Source organism: Delphinus delphis, chromosome 3 (assembly GCF_949987515.2).
Source record: "Delphinus delphis chromosome 3, mDelDel1.2, whole genome shotgun sequence".
Classification (NCBI taxonomy): domain Eukaryota; kingdom Metazoa; phylum Chordata; class Mammalia; order Artiodactyla; family Delphinidae; genus Delphinus; species Delphinus delphis.
In genome coordinates this window covers 58,141,631-58,158,567 of record NC_082685.1, presented here as the reverse complement: position 1 = coordinate 58,158,567, position 16,937 = coordinate 58,141,631, and the positions used below count along the sequence as shown (strand labels likewise).

Sequence of the window (16,937 nt, the reverse complement as noted above, 5' to 3'; positions counted from 1 at the left end):
AGCCAAAAAAGAAAGGGAGGGAAGGAAGGAAGGAAGAAAGGGAGGGAGGGAGGGAGGGAGGAAGGGAGGAAATTAAAAGAGCACACATGACCCACTACTTCGATTAAGAATAGAACAGGGCTTCCCTGGTGGCACAGTGGTTGAGTCCCCCTTCCGATGCAGGGGACACGGGTTCATGCCCCGGTTCAGGAAGATCCCACATGCTGCGGAGCGACTGGGTCCGTGGGCCATGGCCGCTAAGCCTGCGCGTCCAGAGCCTGTGCTCCGCAACGGGAGAGGCCACAACAGTGAGAGGCCCCTGTACCGCCAAAAAAAAAAAGGAATAGAACATTACCAGTTCCTAAGCAACCTAAATGTCCATTGAAAGAGGAATGGATAAAGAGGATGTGGTACATATATACAATGGAATAAATTAGTCATAAAAAAGAACAAAATAATGCCATTTGCAGCAACATGGATGGACCTAGAGATTGTCATACTGAGTGAAGTAAGTCAGACACAGAAAGACAAATATCATATGATATCACTCATATGTAGAATCTAAAAAACGGATACAAAAATGAACTGACTTACAAAACAGAAGTAGGGTCACAAATGTAGAAAACAAACTTATGGTCACCAGGGGATAAGGGGAGAAGGGATAAGTTGGGAGATTGGGATTGACATATACACACTACTATATATAAAACAGATAGCTACTAATAAGAACGTGCCGTATAGCACAGGGAACTCTACTCAATGCTCTGTAATGGCCTATATAGGAAAAGAATCTAAAAATGGATATATGTATAACTGATTCACTTTGCTGTACACCTAAAACTAACACAACATTGTAAATCAACTATACACCAATAAAAAAAAATTTTTAAAGAACATTACCAGTTCTTTATTTTTATTTATTTATTTATTTATAAAAAATTTTTTTAAACCAGAACACTTAATGCATGACTAACCGTTGAAACCCATAAGATGAACTGTATGCTGCAACAGCTGCCCTCTTGGGTTTAGGTGTTGCTCCTTCACAGAATCCATGCCTGAATCCACAGCATACAGTTTTTAGGTGCCTCATTCACTGGTCAAGGCGATATTTTGTCTTTTAGCCTTGGCACTCCATTATACTTTCTCTTCCTCTTGGCCAGGTAGCCACATTTGCCACAGGTTGACTTCTGAAGGTGGGAGGCGGCAAAATGTATGCACCTTACTGTGACGCTTTCTCAATGATGACATCCCCTTCCTCACCTCTTCTGTGGCCAAGACCAAAGAGATTACCAGTTCTTTAGAAGCCCCTCCAGTGACACTATCCTTCCTCCTCCCCTCCCTTCCCTTTGCTCTTTCTCTTTTCCTTTCCTCCCTCTGTACATTCTTTCTTCCATTCTCCTCCTTTTAAAGAATTCCCTCTTTTTTTTTCTTTCCGCACTCTGCTATTTCACAGCTATGAAACCTAGAGCAACATACTTAATTCTTATGGACTTCAGTATCCTTATCTATAAAATGGGAATAATAAGAACAATACCTACCTTACAGGCTCGTGGTAAAATTTAATGAGATAGTGTTGGTGTGAGGGTTAAATGAGATAATCTATGTGAAACCTTAGCACAGACCTTGGCATATGGTTGGAAGTCAATAAATAGTTGTTTATATATTTATTATTATTTTAAAATCATTTCTTCTCTGATGGAAGAATTCTGTGGTATAATGGAAATAGGCCTTTGGAGTCATAGAGACCTGGGTTCAAATTGTGGTTCCATTATATACCAGCAGTGGCTTAATGAAAGTCACTAAACCTCTCCATCTATAAAATGGGGGTGATGATACTAATGGTCAGTAATTGACCACACAGGGTTGTTGTGAGGATCAGAAGAAATGACACATAAAGTACCCAGTAATCAGTTAAAACCTTTCCCTTCCTCTCTCCTTTTCTTCCTCTTTCTTTGATAAATTTTCTTCCCAACAGGGCTATTAAAAGCAGCTGTGTGCTTGTGCAGTTTCTCCTAAACTCTGGATTCAGCTCGGCAAGTGTTTAACAAGCACCCACTAGGTGGCTACAAACACCTTCCTGGCTGGTGTGCTGTTATGCCTAGGACACTAATCCCCTTTGAGAAAATGAAGTTCTAGGATCATCTCCATTCCTGGGTCTGGACCCCTGGGATAATTTTTTCAATAATTTCTAAAAAGAAGAAAGAATAAGAAGTTGCTGAATACAACTCTAGGCCCTAACCCCAAGCTTGTCACACACGACAGCTTCAGTAACAACTTTATCCAGTCATGTGCTGTCCCAACTAACATTCTCCAGCTGCCCTAGGGGTTTGTAATACAGTGAAGGTTGACACACCTGAGGCCTTTCCCAGAATAAACTCCATTGTCTTCTCCTACTATGATCCCAGCTCTGGCCAACAGATAGAGCCATTTCCTCCCTCCCTTCTCTTCAAACTGCCTAAGCAGAAAAGCTGTTGCTCAAAAGATGTGTGGTCCAGGAATGGGAGAACTGTGGCCATCACCAGACACCAGAGCTAAAGAAGGGTGAGGGCTGACTACTACCAGGAAGAATCTATTACATCTAAACTGGTGAGGACAGAAAGAACAGTCAGTTCCCATCAGGGTTTCAGCCCTACGGATATCTGGGACTGTTTAGTTTTTTGTTGGGGCTGGGAGAGGGCTGTCCTGTGCATTTTAAGATGTTTAACATCCCTAGCTGCTAGCCTCTAGATGCCAGTAGCATTCCCCTCCCCAACCAAAAATGCCTGTGACAACCAAAAATGTCTCAGACATTGCCAAACATCCCCTGTGGGGCAGAATCACTCCTAGTTGAGAACCACTGGTTTGCAGCCACTAATAGTGTTGGGGCAATGGTCTATATAGAATAGACTCCTGGGGACCTTCAGGGGATGTACTCTGAGGGCCACCTGCCCTGACAGCCCAGTTTCCAATGCTTGGGAGTTGGGGGAAGGCCCTTAAAACAAGGAAACTAGCCCTCACCTGTTGAGTAAGAAAAGCTAAGGGGGTCACAAACAGAAGGAAAGAGAGCAAATGTGGAGTTGAAACCCTCATGGTTAGGATTAGACTGTGAGGTGTGGTTTATTTATTTATTTTTAATTAATTATTTAATTATTTATTTAGTTATGGCTGCGTTGGGCCTTCGTTGCTGCGCGCGGGCTTTCTCTAGATGCAGCGAGCAGGGGCTACTCTTCGTTGTGGTGCGAGGGCTTCTCCTTGCGGTGGCTTCTCTTGGTGCGGAGCACAGGCTCTAAGCGCGTGGGCTTCAGTAGTTGTGGCACGTGGGCTCAGTAGTTGTGGCACACGGGCTTAGTTGCTCCACGGCATGTGGGATCTTCCCAGACCAGGGCTCGAACCCGTGACCCCTGCATTGGCAGGCGGATTCTTAATCTCTGCGCCACCAGGGAAGTCCCTATTTTTTTTAAATATTTATTTTATTTATTTGGCTGCGCCGGGTCTTAGTTGCGGCAGGTGGGCTCCTTAGTTGTGGCATGCAAACTCCTAGCTGCAGCATGCACGTGGGATCCATTTCCCTGACCAGGGATCGAAACCGGGCTCCCTACATTGGGAGCATGGAGTCCCAACAACTGCGCCACCAGGGAAGTCCCCAGGTGTGGTTTATTTTAATCTCTAAAGATAAAGAAACTGAGGCTCAGCGATCAAGCAACTTGCCTAAGGTCAAACACCTAGGAAGTGATAGAACTAGATTTCAAACCCAGGACTATCTCCAAAGCCTTATGCTGCAACTCTGGGACTCCTGGAGCCTTATTTATGCATTCATTCATCCATCTGTTCATTTAACAACTACTTAGTTTCCACTATGTGCCAAGCTCTGGGAATAGAGTGATAAACAAGATAGTCAGTCCCTACATTCATGGACCGTGTTGTCTAATGGGAGATAAAAATGACAAAGAAACAATCATACAAGGAATTAGTCAACAACAGTTATAAGAGCAGTGAAGGAAACACTTAGGGAACTAGACCTGTGCTAGACTATGGCCAAAGATGGCTCTAAGTCCTTCTATCCCTAGATACATGCCCTTTTACAAGGTGACTTTTCATCAAGAAGTGAGTCTATTTCTCTGCTGTTGAATTTGTGCTGGCCCTATGACTTTCTTTAACCTACTGGTAAAACAAATGCAGTAGAAGTGACATTATATGACTTCTGGGGACTTTCAAGGGATGTACTCTGAGGGCCACCTGCCCTGAAAGCCCAGTTTCCAATGCTTGAGAGTTGGAGGAGGCATCAAGGGACCTTACAGCTTCTACTCTCACCCTCTTGCTGCCCTGAAGCCACCATGTAAGGAAGCCCCAGATTAGCCTCCTAGCTGTCTCAGGCATTCTAGCTGTCCCAGCTGTTTCCACCATTTTGGCTGAGGCTCCTTACAATGAGCAAGGCTATCTAGGAACAGCTAGCAGCCAGTCAACCCAACAACTGACAGCGGCTGCAGAGGTCACCCAGGCAAGACTGAGCCCAGTCAAACTGCAGAATCATGAGCAAATGGTTAAGGGAAGTTTGTTATCCAAAGACAGAAATCCAGTTGAAGGTCCTAACCTGATCTGGGGGTGGGGAGTGGGTCAGGGGAGGCTTCCTTGAAGACATAGGTTCAAGCTGAGACCTGGAGAATAAGTGGGAGTCAGCCTGGTAGAGCATGGGGGAAGAGTATCCAGGCAGCAGAGACCACCATTTGAAGGCCTTGAGCTAAAAATGGAACTGTGTTTGTCTGAGGTCCTACGCAGGGAATGGTGGCACAAGATGGTCTAAAGAGAGAGGCAAGCCCAGCATTGCAGGCAATGACCAGTGAGTGAAGTGCTTTACTTACCACCCACCACCCATCTCCATCTCCATCCTGGACCGACTTTTTATCACATTCTGAATACATCCATGGGCTGTGTCAAGCATGTAAATTTCATCCACTGTGTATGTCAAAGAATTAAAAAGTTGAAAATACAGATGCACATTAACCTGCCTCCCAGAAGCTTGCAAAAGGTTGAGTCACAGTCTTCTGGGGATGAATGATATGAAGATGACAAGGCAGCCTGAGCACATGGTAAAAAATGTATTTTTAATAGCTGCGATGACCGTCTAAGCTATTATGGCCCCATCTTCACTGATCTCAGCTCATACTTAAATGGAAATTTACTTGAAAAGCCCTTTCTTTGTATAATGGGAAGGCAGGCTTGTCCAATTCCATTTCCCCAAGGTAATAGCTCCAGGATGTAATGGGACGCCTCGCTACCAGCCCTGCTCATCGGGGGCTCAGAGCCTGGGTACCCCCCCTTCTCAGTGTTCTTTATCCCTATTACTCAATAAGGTCCCCCCTAAGGATGCCTCACCTCCAAGGTCAATGCTGAGAACTGTTAGGAGGAGGGAGAATTGACTGGGCTGATATCACTGTGTTGCTCATTCTCTTTGCGATGGGGGAAGATGATACAGCGGGAGCTCCTTCTGCAGGGGCAAAGAGCTAAGCCTGATCACAGCAGGCTTCCCATCAGGCAGGCTTCCCTCAGGACAACCACAGGACCCCACACCCAGGCTGTTCATTGGTTCCAACCACCCGAGGGAGGAGGGCAGGAGTGGGGTGGCTCTGTCCTTATCCAACCTAGCAACTCCTGCTTTCTCTCCTATCCCAAGAGGGTCCCACTGCGAAGCACTACAGAAGAGGGGATCATTCACATTTTTTTTTTTTTTTTTGCGGTACGCGGGCCTCTCACTGTTGTGGCCTCTCCCGTTGCGGAGCACAGGCTCCAGACGCACAGGCTCAGCGGCCATGGCTCACGGGCCCAGCCGCTCGGCGGCATGTGACATCCTCCCGGACCGGGGCATGAACCCGTGTCCCCTGCATTGGTAGGCGGACTCTCAACCACTGCGCCACCAGGGAAGCCCCAATTCACATTTTTTTCACTACAAAAGTGAATATTTACTTAGGATAATAAAATAAATCATACAAAATTACACATTAAAAAAAATGACAGGGATTTACTTGGCGATCCAGTGGTTTAAGGCTCCACGCTGCCATTGCAGGAGGCGCTTGTTCGATCCCAGATTGGGGAACTAAGATCCGCGTGCCGCGTAGTGCGGCCAAAAAAAAAAAAAACAACTGACAAATCCCATAAGCATTACAAAATCAGAGGGGGGGGAAACATGTTTTTATTAATTAACTTCCTGACATACCTCCATAATACATTTTTTCCTACATTTTAGCCTGCAATTTTTTTTCTTTAAATTTGAACGCTTTCACTTTACCAACCCTGACTTACAAGAGCTTCCTTTTGTTTTTCGTGCTCTTGTTTTTTTTGTTAAGGTATAAGATACATACAATAAAATGTGAAAAGTACCCATTTTCACATGTGAAAAGTAATTTGATCTTAAGTGTACAATTCAAGGTTTGTTTGTTTTTTATATATGCACACACTCATAAAACCACCACCCAGATCAAGGTAAAGAACATTTCTGACAGGTGTTTACTCTTAATCCAGTTCTATTACCAATACCTTTTTTTTTTAATTGACTGAGGTTCAGGTATTAGGCTATGAGCTTTATGAAACATGATATCATTTGATCCTCATAACAAATTACCACTATCATCTCCATTTTACAGATGAAGAAACTGAGGCTTCAAGAATTTAAATGCCTTGCAAAAGGTCACCCACAGAAGCAGGTGCCAATGTGGCACTCAAACCCGGCTCTGCCAGACTCCAAGGCTCATGTGCCTAACCACTGCTATAGCAGGGGGCATCTACTGGCATCATTTCAAAGTAACCTACTGCCTCCCCCATTTTTGTTTTATTTTACTTATGTTCTCCAGGAACCTCTGGGCTTCCCTTTAAAACTTGGATGGAACAAGCTCCACTTTCAGCATACCCGCTCCTGTGAGCTCATTGCCTGGCTCCCGCCCCCTGAGGAAGACATCAGAGGACCCTCTACCAGCCCACTGTTTCTGGCAGCACAGTGACCACTCCACTGAGCTTGCGGCCCCTCCTGAGAAAACATCTCCATTCTCACACTTCCCAGGGTCCATGAGTGTAGAAAGCACAGCTCAGGCCCGAGAATGCTCTTTATCTGGAATTGGAATGGAAAAGTCACTCAGTCTTTGAACAAGTCCTGCTTCAGCCACTTCCTAATCAAGTAACCACGAGCAAGTTGTTTTATCTCATAGAATGAGAGTTTCCTCAACTGGAGTAGGAGGGTACTAAGAGAAGCTCGCTCATAAAGTTGTTCTGAGGATGAGATGAGATCATGCCATGCAGACAGTCATTACACAAAGATTGTTGCATTTCCAACAGGCAGGGGGTCCGGTGTCCCTTCACACTTGCCAGATTACCTGCTGGGTCCAGGTCAGGAAAGGATCAATCACAATAAAATTACAGAGTGGTGGCAAATAAAAATAAGAAGTAAGGGAGAAGAAGGGAGCCAGGAAGATGAAAGACCTGGGCAGAGAGAGGGTGAAGTACAAGCTGAGAGTCCTGAGCTGGCACCTCAGACTCAGGAAGGAGCCCTCCCTGGGGCAGCCTGGCACTGAGCATTTAGGCCTTCCCTGTCTTTGGATAGCCTCCCAGACAGCTCACAGCTTGCACCTGCCTACTCCAAGGCCCACCTGGTTGTTGGAGGCTAATGAAATCCCCCTTTCTCCCTTCCTCCCTGCTTTGCCCTCCAAGCTGAGGCTGGTCCCAAGCTGACCCAAATCCGGTAAACATATCTCCACGGTGTTGACCTCATGCTGAGGAGGCATCTGGCTCAGTCCCAGCTCTTTCTGCCAGGGGACACACAGAGACATGCATCCCATCCTCTAACACCCTCCCCCTGCGCCCCCCCTCAACACTCGCAACCTGGGCAAGAGAAATGCATCTCCTCTGCTGCCTCTCTAATTTGAGAAGGTAGACAAGAAGGCTAAACCCACTCCCACCTACACGGTCTGAAGAAGACTCATGAGTGCCCATTCGTAGAGCAGCACTAGGGGCCAGGGGACGGGGGTACGCACTTGCCCTAGCGCACTTGCCTTAGTAAGTGCTAACTGCTATGCCTAAATTTCTCTAACCCGTACAACCCTGGGAGAGAAGTGTTATTTCCTCCTTTTTACCCATGAGGAAACAGGGTCTGAAAAGTTAACAGTGTGGCACAAGGTCAGTGGGTGGCCAAGCCAGAATCCAAACTCAGGTTTATCTCTAAAACCTAGTTGCTTTAACTCATACATTTCGATCTAAATTAACTTTTTGTAGTAAATGCTAATGTTCCCAGCTCAGAGTTGAAAAAACTAAGTCTCAGAGAAATTTAGCAACTCACCTGCAATCACACAATTATTCCTTTGCCCCATAACTCTGCAATTACATGATGATACCTTTGCCCCATTAACTCTCATTTGCTAATCTCCTGCATCCCTGTTGACTGCCCTCATGGAGCCTGTCATTTCTTGCCTCTGGTTGGAGATGACTGGGTGAGCATCCTTCCTCCCAGTCTGCCACCCAAGGTGCCTAGTGAGTGCCTAGCTGTTGGCCTCCATGCTTAGTCAGTCCTTGCTACTTGAAATTGATCCCAAATGGCTGCCAGAGCCTCTCCTCAGCCTCTGCCTCTGAGGGTCCCTTGGGCCCAAAGAAGTGTGATGACCTCAGATTGGGCCAAAGGCAATAACAAGGAGCTGCCGGCATCAAGCCTGGGGTAGCAGACAGAAGGCCCCAGAGCAAGTCTGATTTAATCCTGTAATGGAAGGTGACTCAGATAAGGCTTTTATCAACCCTTCCTAGGCTGTGGGGAAAAAAGGACCACCCCAGAGTCATGGAGAGATGCTTTCCACTGTCCTAGGGCTGCCCAAGGGTCCCTGAAGGCCTGGCCCCACTGGAAGGACCAGGGGAAAGCAGAGGTATCAAGGGGCACTTGGAGGAATTTGTCTCAAATTTTCAGGACTGAGGGGACAGGAGGGAGAGGAGGAGACTTGGGAATTCATATGTTCAGGCAGAGAGGATATTAAACCCTAACACTTAAAATAATAACAATAACAATAATAACCGCTATAATTTATTAGGCATTGTACTAGGCTTTTAAATGCTTATGCAGTAGGTACCATTATCATCCTTATTATAGAAGAGAAAATCAGACTCAGGAAGGTAAGTCACACAGTTACTAAAACGGGAGAGCTGGGACTTCCACCTAAATCTGCCTGATTCCAATGCCCTCTGGCCTCACCATGACGCAGATGGATGGTACACAATCACTCTTACTCACACACATCTTCACTCCCGGAACCTTTGTTTGTCAGCACCTCAGGCACTTCGCCTCTTCCTGGAAGAATTCCAGGAAGCTTTATGTAACCACAAGCTGCAGCCTCCCCAACACCATAAAGGGGAGAAAATACAGGATAAAGCTAGGTGAGCTGACCAATCAGGAGCAGAAAGGCTACACAGCCCCCACCTCTGAACCCCCAGGGGCAGCCATACCAAAGGCAAAGTGGTATCTGGCCTTCTGCCAACTGCTTTCTCTGTCCCTCGCCCCCTCCCCCAGCCCTAAGCTCCCTACCCTCACTTCTCATTTTTTTTCCTAGATCAACTTTACTTTCCAAGCCCCTACTCCACTCATCTTGTTCATTCAGGAACACTTCTAAGTACTCATTGTTAGCAATAGACTAGGGATTCACCTCCCTTGCCAGAGAGAAACACATACAATGCAATATTAATAGCAATAATAGCTAACACTTACTGAGCACTTACTATATGCCAGTCACTTTTCTTTCAATTTGAGCTTGAAAATGCAGGCAGAACAAGCAGTAGCTTTTATGTCAATTACAAGGAGACTAAGTCAGACAAGGGGAGGGATCTAATGTTCCATAAGCTTTCTCTGCATGGAGGCCCAGTACCCTCAGGAGACAGAGGAGCATGGTAACAAAGATCATGGACTCTGGGCTCAGGCCACCTCGGGTCTGAGGTCAGCTCCATTACTGGCTAGCTATGGATTTGTAGACAAGCTAATTCTCTGAGTCTCAGTTTCTTCCTTGATAAAATGTAAATAATAGTACTTATCTCCTAAGGCTGTTGAGAGGATTAAAGAAATGATGTTTGTAAAGTGTTTAGCAAACTCCCTAACCCATAATAATCAATCAATTTTTAGCAATTATTATTACTTATTAAAATAGTGTTAGGATGAAATAGCTAAATTGCAAACTTTTTTAAAGCTCTTCAGACCTAAGCAGGATTTTTTTTTTTTAATTGCATGGTTGTAGTTGATTGGACTTAAAACTACCGTGCTCCTTGGGACTAAGAGGTCAAGGGCTTTCCACATCATTCTGCCTGCTGCTTGGAAGCATACTTGGCAGGAGCTGTTGTAACAGAAGTGGTTTGGGGCAAGTACCTATAGATCTAATTATCTGGGCTTGAGCAGAAATTACCACTGGGAGAGCCGCAGGGGCAGCATTTTTGGATTTGTTTGCTTCATACATTAGTTTGCTAGAGCTGCCTAGCAAACTAATGTGGTAACAAAGTACTACAAAATGGGTGGCTTAACCAACAGAAATTCATTGCATCATAGTTCTGGAGGCTGGATGTCCAAAATCAAGGTTTGAGCAGAGTTGGTTCCCTCGACGGCTGTGAGAGAGAATCTGTTCCAGGCCTCTCCCCTAGCCGGTGGTTTGCTGGCCATCTTCGGTGTTCTTGGCTTATAGTATCACCACCTTGATCTCTGCCTTCACCTTCACACGACATTCTCCCTGTGCACTTGTCTATGTCCAGTTTTTGTCTTTTTATAAGGACATTAGAGGTACTGGATTTGAAGCCCACCCTTCTCCAGTTTGACCTCATCTTTTTTTTTTAATTGAGGTGTAGTTGATTTACAATGTTTCTGTAACAGCAAAGTGTACAGCAAAGTGATTCCATAAGTTATTACAAGATATTGAATATAGGTCCCTGTGCTATACAGTAGGTCCTTGTTGCTTATCTATTTTATATTATATATACTAGTGTAGATCTATTAATCCCAAATTCCTAATTTGTCCTTGCCCCCCCCCTTTCCCCTTCGGTAACCATAGGTTTGTTTTCTGTGTCTGAGTCTATTTCTGTTTTGTAAATAAGTTCACTTGTATCAATTTTTTAGATTATACATATAAGTGAGATCATATGATATTTGTCTTTCTCTGTCTGACTTACTTCACTTAGTATGATCATCTTTAGGTCCATCCATGTTGCTGCAAATACCATTACTTCATTCTTTTTTATGGCTGGGTAAAAATCCACTGTGTGCATGTGTGTGTGTGTATATATATATATATATAAAACACATCTTCTTTAGCCATTCATCTGTAGATGGACATTTAGTTTGCTTCCATGTCTTGGCTATTGTAGTCCTCATCTTAACCATATCTGAAATGGCCCTGTTTCCAACTAAGGTCACCTTCTGAGGTACTGGAGGTTAGGATTTCAACATATAAATTTGGGGGGATGGTGCAATTCAACCCATATCATGTTAGAATTTCTTGACTAAGCTCATGACTTTAAACTCTGGAAAAAAATTTAAGAATTTGTGGGTGTTCATGTTGACCCTCTAAGTCCATGAACCCCTCCTCTCCACCCTTCTCATCTACCTACTTTTCAATACTTCTACCCCAGAATTAGAGTCCTCTTCAAAATCACCATTTTACTTTCCAAAGCTTTCAAACTCCTTTTCAGTGTGTGATGACCATACTGAGGGCTCAGTAATTATCCAAAAATTACTTGTCGAATAGGCACTAAGCTCTATGAAAACCACAGCAACCAAGACCCAGTACCTACCCTCACAAAGCTACTGAGTAGATAGCAGAGCATTTACTTTAATTTTAATTTAATTTTAGAGCATTTTCCTTTTTTAAAAAATAAATTTTATTTATTTATTTATGGCTGCTTTGGGTCCTTGTTGCTGCACGTGGCCTTTCTATAGTTGCAGCGAGCGGAGGCTACTCTTCATTGCAGTGCGCAGGCTTCTCATTGTGGTGGCTTCTCTTGTTGCGGAGCACAGGCTCTAGGCACGTGGGCTTCAGTAGTTGTGGCACGTGGGCTCAGTAGTTGTGGCACGCAGGCTTAGTTGCTCCGTGGCATGTGGGATCTTCTTGGACCAGGACTCAAACCCATGTCCCCTGCATTGGCAGGCGGATTCTTAACCACTGAACCACCAGTGAAGCCCAGAAAAGTAGACAAGGGGGCACCTGGATTTGAACAGGGGACCTCTTGATCTGCAGTCAAATGCTCTACCACTGAGCTATACCTCCTCTCATTTTCCTTTAAAATCTGGCTCCAGCACCAACTTTTGTCACATTTTCATAATCAATGTAGCTAATAAAACATTTATGGATTTTAATCTGTATGCCAGGCAGCAGGCAAAGAATTTACATTCACTACTTCATTTAATACTTGGATCAATGATATGAAGTGGGTACATTATTGTCCCCACTTTACTGACGGGGATAATAGACATTTATAATTATATACTCTCAGATAGCTTTTCCCTGTTTATTTTTTTTACAATTTTCTTTCTTTTTTTTTTTTTTTGGCCACACCATGCGGCTTAGTTCCCCAACCAGGGATTGAACCCAGGCCCTCAGCAGTGAAAGTGTGAAGTCCTAACGACTGGACCGCCAGGGAATTGCCTTCCCTGTTTCTTTAATTAGCTCAGTGTAAGTCCTCTAACCCCACCCATCCTTAGGTCCTCAATATCCCTTTAGACAAAGTGAGAGAGTGGCATGGACATATATACACTACCAAACGTAAAATAGATAGCTAGTGGGAAGCAGACGCATAGCACAGGGAGATCAGCTCGGTGGTTTGTGACCACATAGAGGGGTGGGATAGGGAGGGTGGGAGGGAGGGAGACGCAAGAGGGAAGAGATATGGGAACATATGTGTATGTATAACTGATTCACTATGTTATAAAGCAGAAACTAACACACCATTGTAAAGCAATTATACTCCAATAAAGATGTAAAAAAAAAATCCCTTTTGAAACTACATGATCATATAATACAATTTTTTTGAGAACTTCCAGGTGCTGTTGCAAATCAAACATTTTGAGCCTTTCCATATAATGACAAAATATTCAAGAAAACATGGGGGAAAAAAGTTTCTCAACTAGTTTGTTGATAATTTGATTCATAACTGGTTTTACTGATTTGTGCTTACTAGTTAACTGAGGTATGGGTGTGTTTTGAGTATATAAGCTCATTTGTAAGAAAACCATTCAAGTTTTTAAAGAAGTGTGTTTTACCTTATAAAGGGACAACATTGCCCTTATCCTAGAATAGTCTCTTTGGGTTGCAAGGAAAAGAGAGGCACTCGTGCTAGTGTAAGAAAAGGTGAGTACTAATGGTTGGGTGTGTAGACTGCATAGACTTCAAGGACAGGAAATTAGCATGGCTAGGCCTTATGGAACTGAAAAAATCATCAGGAACAAGTCCATTTCCATCATTTTCACATAGACTAAAGCTAAATGGCTTCTTCTTTGTATATGTCTCTGTACTTCTCCGTATCAGTTTCCTCAGCTCATCCATCAGCTGTACTAGTTCTGGAGTCTACATGACGCCCCACAATTGACTGCTTCAGTTCCCAAAAGAGGAATCTGATCTGTCTAGCTTAGGTTAAGTGTTCACTTGTGGTCCAACCAACAAATGGCCAAGGGGACAGGGTCATATGGCACAAACATGGCTGCCCAGGTCTAGCTATTTGGCAAGATTGGGAACAGTTCCTAGAGAAGTGGACCATAGATGACAAACCAAAGTATGAATACTAGAGAGTTCTGAAGACTATAATGACCTAGTTGACCAGACTCCCTATTTTGTTCCAAAATATTAGTTGGCAGATAAATTTGTGAACAATTCTAACATGGCTACCATTTCTTAAGCTCTCACCTTAGTATCTTATTTAACTTCACAACCCTTCCAGATAGGCATTATCATTCCTGTCTTACAGATGAGAAATCTGAGGCTCAGCAAGATTAAGTGAGAAGTAGTCACGTCACGGTGAGCTAGGATTGGAACCTGGGTCTATTTGACTCCAAATCCTGTACTCTTAACTTCTAGGAGTAGGAGACTTATGCTATTACAGTAAAAAGCAGTTTTTTAGCTACTGTTCTAGCTTACAACCATAACCTCAAATATATTTGTAAGGTCTACAAACTTCTTTAAATTGCATTTACATCAATGACTCATATGAGTCCCTAGCAACCTGTGCAGTAGTCAGGGCAAGCTCAAATGAAGTGCCTCGAATTCTTCTTATCACATTGTAGATTCACCTTGCCCATTGGACCAGTGAGTGAGAAGTAGTAATCAGACAGCTGACTTGGCAGCTACAATCCACAGAAGATGTGTACATCGAATGTTAGATGTGAGCAAATGCTTCTAAATCAATTGGACCGCCCTAGAGATTTGGCTGGCAATGAATGAGAGTGTGAGGTGCTTTTGACACACGCATCCAGCATCTGATTTGAGCGAAAATGTCCAAGGGCACAGGTGGGACTCCCAGCCCCAGGCTCTAGACTGTGGTAGCTGAAGACCTAATCTGCTGTCTGCAACTGGATTGCAACAAGGGCAGTTTCTGGTCTCCTGGTTCTCCTGAATCATTGGGAGTTGTGTGGGTTAAGAAGCTCCTCTCCCCAACTCCCACCCCCACCTTTAAACACCCTTCTCTAGCAAAGTTTGGTCTCTGTAGCCCCTTTGCCGGTAACAGGAGATGGTACTTCTCCCCCGCCCACCAAGTTCAGAAAGGAAAGCACAACAAGATTTCTTGTTCGCTGAGAAAACTACCTCCTTTACATTTGGCTTCTTTTCCATTGAGATCAAAAGTTGCAAATCAATCAGGAGAAAACTGCCCTCGGGACTGTTGAGCAGACATTTTCACTCAAATCAGATGCTGCATGTGTGTGTCAAAAGCATCTCATACTCTCATTCATTGCCAGCCAAGTCTCTAGGGAGGTCCAATTGATTTAGAAGCATTCACTGCACACATCTGTGGATTGTAGCTGCCAGGCCAGCCATCTGATTACTACTTCTCACTCACTGGTCCAATGGGCAAGGTGAATCTACAATGTGATAAGAAGAATTCGATGGAATGAAAGACAGAGCAGCTGTCCTCCACACTCCAGGATCAGCAAGCTGAGAAAACTGAAGGTACTAAAAATTAACCAGGTTTTGAAGCTATCATTGAACATTTACCACATACCAAGGGTTTGGCATACATTAGTTCATTTAATCATCAAAACAACTCTGGTAACTAGATGTTATTAATATCTTCATTTACAGGTATAAACAATATTTTAGCTATGGAAAGCAGAATTTCTTAAACATAATAAATTATGAATAGGCTTTATGAGTGGATCATCATCTCTAAAACTAATTTCTCTCACAAAAGGGACCTGGGAAGAGCTCTCTGGGCAGGGTGGTTAAATGGTTATCACTTTTACTGCTTTGCCTCACTATCATCTTCTGCAAAAGAAAAACTTTAAGTGCACTTCTGTAGTCAGACAGATCTGGATTCCAATCACGGCTCTTAGAGTAATCAGGAAAGTGAACTCACTTTTAGTATTTCAAACAGAGGGAATTTATTTATTTATTTATTTATTTAAAAAATAAAAAGAACTTTATTATTACCTGTTACATCTCCTATATTCCCCTCCTACCCCCTCCAAACAGAGGGAATTTAATACTGTGGCCACTCAGGTAATGGAAGAACCGAGAAGCCAAACAGGGGAAAGTGAGGTGACCCAGAGATTAGCAAGAGCAGGAAACCGCTACCATCCCTGGTCTGGAGTCCAAAGTAAGGGAGATAGAGCCCAGAAGCTGCCAAGGCTGAGGGTCCCCTGTTTCCTCCTGTCCTCAGCCCCCTAATCTCGAGCCAGTGGCTCCCATTGGCCAAACCCAAACAAAATTCAGCGACAAGGAAGCCTGGGAAATGTTGCCTGCTGGGAGGTGGGTTTGGGGTAGAGGGGTCAGGGGAACCCATTTGTGACACAGAGTATCATAAGGGGAGCAATGGATATGAGGGCAAACAGGCAAATGATGGACCCATTTCTTGCTAGTATCAAATTCCACCTTTATAAAACAATTTCTGTCTTACAATGTTGTTGTGAGAATTAAAGGAGCAAATCTAAAAGAAGTGCACAGTCCCTGGCACATAGTTTGGAGGCAGCTCTAACTAATTTTCCCCAGACAGGAAAACAAGATTCAGACAGATGAGGTGATTTGCTTAAGGAAAGAGCTTGGGGTTTCTTTGGCGGAAACTGGTGTGATCTTGGGCCCGTCACTTTATTTCTTTGAGCCTCAATTTCCTTACTCTACCAACTCACTGGGTTGCTGAGGAGATTAATTCTGTCTGCAGATACTGATATTTACTAAGCACCTACCATGTGCCAGGCTCTGTGAGTGCAGATAAACAAGGCAGACTCACACAGTCCCTGCCCTCCTGCAGTTTACAGTCTGGTTGGGGAACAGACATGATAAGAAAGTTGTACAGACCACCATGAAATGACGCTGTGATAAAGGCCATGAAGAAGTCAGTACTGGAAGGGTGGGTTACATCGTGGCCTGGCCTAGTCTGGGAAGGTCAACTTGGCTTCCTTGTGACTAAAGTCAGTGGGAGGGGGCCTGGTGAGGAGCCAGCCACCGTGCCCCCAGCCTCCCCAGGGTCAGGCTACAAAACTCGCCTGAGAGGACATCCCGCATCCCACGTCCGGCATACCCCCACCATTCGCAGGGGCTCCGGGCGGCGTAGGCCCTTCACAGCAAGGCACCGCGTCCCTCGCGGGGCCGCCCAACCTAGGCGCATCAGCTCCCGCGCTCGGCGGCCCCGCGTCCCGGGCAGCCGCTGATAGTGCGCTAATGCGTATCGAATTTTTGTTGAATTCGGCCTGCGGCCCGCGCAGAGAGCGTGGCAACAGCGCTGCCAGAGCCTCTTAATTCCCTTTGCTTCGATCCCGCCGTTAATGACATAACCTTCTCCTC

General features: G+C 44.6%; 1 non-coding gene across 1 annotated transcript; it reads right to left on the bottom strand.

Moving 5' to 3' along the window:
* Nucleotides 1-12,146: 12,146 nt before the first annotated feature.
* Nucleotides 12,147-12,218, bottom strand: TRNAC-GCA (transfer RNA cysteine (anticodon GCA)). The gene has a single exon. It is a non-coding gene; the product is annotated as a tRNA-Cys (tRNA).
* Between the last annotated feature and the right edge of the window lie 4,719 nt (nt 12,219-16,937).